This window comes from Triticum urartu, chromosome 2A (assembly GCF_056163025.1).
Source record: "Triticum urartu cultivar PI428250 chromosome 2A, HENAU_Tu73, whole genome shotgun sequence".
Taxonomy (NCBI): Eukaryota; Viridiplantae; Streptophyta; class Magnoliopsida; order Poales; family Poaceae; genus Triticum; species Triticum urartu.
Window position 1 is genome coordinate 188911324 of NC_141874.1, and position 2494 is coordinate 188913817.

A 2494-nucleotide genomic window follows, 5' to 3' on the forward strand; every position below is an offset into this window, starting at 1 on the left:
CCACCATGGCCATCGCCCACACAGGACTTGCCTCACTAGCGGTAGATCTTCACGAAGTAGGCGATCTCCTTGCCCTTACAAACTCCTTGGTTCAACTCCACAATCTTGTCGGAGGCTCCCAAGTGACACCTAGCCAATCTAGGAGACACCACTCTCCAAGAAGTAACAAATGGTGTGTAGGTAATGAACTCCTTGCTCTTGTGCTTCAAATGATAGTCTCCCCAACACTCAACTCTCTCTCATAGGATTTGGATTTGGTGGAAAGAAGATTTGAGTGGAAAGCAACTTGGGAAAGGCTAGAGGTCAAGATTCATATGGTAGGAATGGAATATCCTGGTCTCAACACATGAGTAGGTGGTTCTCTCTCAGAACATACGAGTTGGAATGGTGTATGTGTTCTGATGGCTCTCTCTTCGAATGAAGAGGAGGTGGAGGGGTATATATAGCCTCCACACAAAATCCAACCGTTACACAGTTTTCCAATCTCGGTGGGACCGAATCAACAAACTCGGTTGGACCGAAAATGTAAACCTAGTGACCGTTAGAGATTTTCGGTGGGACGGACATGCAACTCGGTAGGACCGATATGGTTAGGGTTTGGGCATAACCTAATCTCGGTGGGACCGATTACACAGACTCGGTGAGACCGAATTTGGTAATTAGCTAACCAGAGAGTTGGTCAGGCAAACTCGGTGGGACCGATTTGCTCTTTCGGTGAGACCGAAAAGTTACAAAGGGGAAACACTGAATTTACATTGCAATCTCGGTGGGACCGATTCGCTGTTTCGGTGAGACCGAAAAGTTATGAAAGGGAAACAGAGAGTTTGCAATCCCATCTCGGTGAGACCGAGATCCCTATCGGTAGAACCGAATTGCTAGGGTTTGGCAGTGGCTAATGACAAGTGAAACTCGGTAGCGCCGGATAGGAAGAATCGGTAGGACCGAGTTTGGCTTAGGGTTTAGGTCATATGTGGATATGGGAAAGTAGTTGAGGGTTTTGGAGCATATCACTAAGCACATGAAGCAAGAGGCTCATTAAGCAACACCTCATCCCTCCTTGATAGTATTGGCTTTTCCTAAAGACTCAATGTGATCTTGGATCACTAAAATGTAAAATGAAGAGTCTTGAGCTTTTGAGCTTGAGCCAATCCTTTTTCCTTAGCATTTTGAGGGTTCCACTTTCACATCCATGCCATGCCAATCATTGAGCTTTCCTGAAATAATCATCTTGGAATAGCATTAGCTCAATGAGCTATATGTTGTTATGAATTACCAAAACCACCTAGGGATAGTTGCACTTTCAATCTCCCCCTTTTTGGTAATTGATGACAACATATAGATCAAAGCTTCGACAAATGATAATAAGCATGAAATATATCGTCGCTTTGAGAAGTATGTGATAAGTAAGAGCTCCCCCTAAATTTGTGCATATTTAAAATTTGCTTTGGACTGCAAATGCACAAGGAGTTAGAGTCATGGGTTACTCTTCCATGTCACATACATCTTGGTGGAGCGCTTAAAATGATAAGAATGAAATACATGCACTCATCACCAAGAATAGTGAAAGATCACATAAGATAGATAAGATAATAACATTAAGCAAGCATTAAGTGTAGCTTATGATCAAACACATGATCATCAATGTCTCACAAATAATGACGTAGTATCTCAAGCACTCAAAAGCAAACAAGTTTGAAAAACCACCAAATAAAGCAAGAGAGAAAAGCAACACTCTCTCTCTCTCTCGAAGCCTATGATCTATACATCTTCTCCCCCTTTGGCAACAAGTTACCAAAAAGTTCCTAGAAAATGCATAGTACTAGATCGACGCTCAGGCTTGATCTTCTGGTGGTGGTGGAGTCCGGATCACTCCAAGGATGAAGGCCTCCGTAGACGCTGAAGTAGACGCTGGAGTTGGAGCTGAGGTAGATGCTGGAGCTGATGGAGCTGAGGCTGGAGCTGGTGCTGAGGTGGTGGCTCTGGTGGCAGCAACTGGCATGACAGACGACCTCGGACCTCGTGGCATTCTGGCAAAGGCATCAGTGGTAGTCCTGCCTCTCCTCTCCTGCATATCATCTTGGAGCTGCTCCACTGCAGTCTGAATCTCCGTTACCTTGACATCCAAGTCACAGAACTTTTGTTCCATGATCCTCTCTAAGCTTGCCTGGTTTTGAGTCAGGGTGGCTAGTCCTTCCTCAATCCGCAGGGTGGATGCAATCAGATAACCAAGCTGCTCTTGTTTGGTCTTCAAGAAATACTCAGATGCCTCCTCTTGAGTTGGCATCTTGGCAGCTTTCTCCTTCCTTGCCTTCTCCTTCTTTGCGTATGCTTGGGCAGATGATGGCTCGTTCTCAGTCATGACAACTTGATTGTCCTCAAAATCTGGACGGATGGGCAGGTGTTCCTTGTCCAATAGATATATGCTCGTGCCCATCTTGGAGTTAATGAGCTCCTGGATCTGAGGGGCATATCCGCAACTCCTCTTCTGATCTGC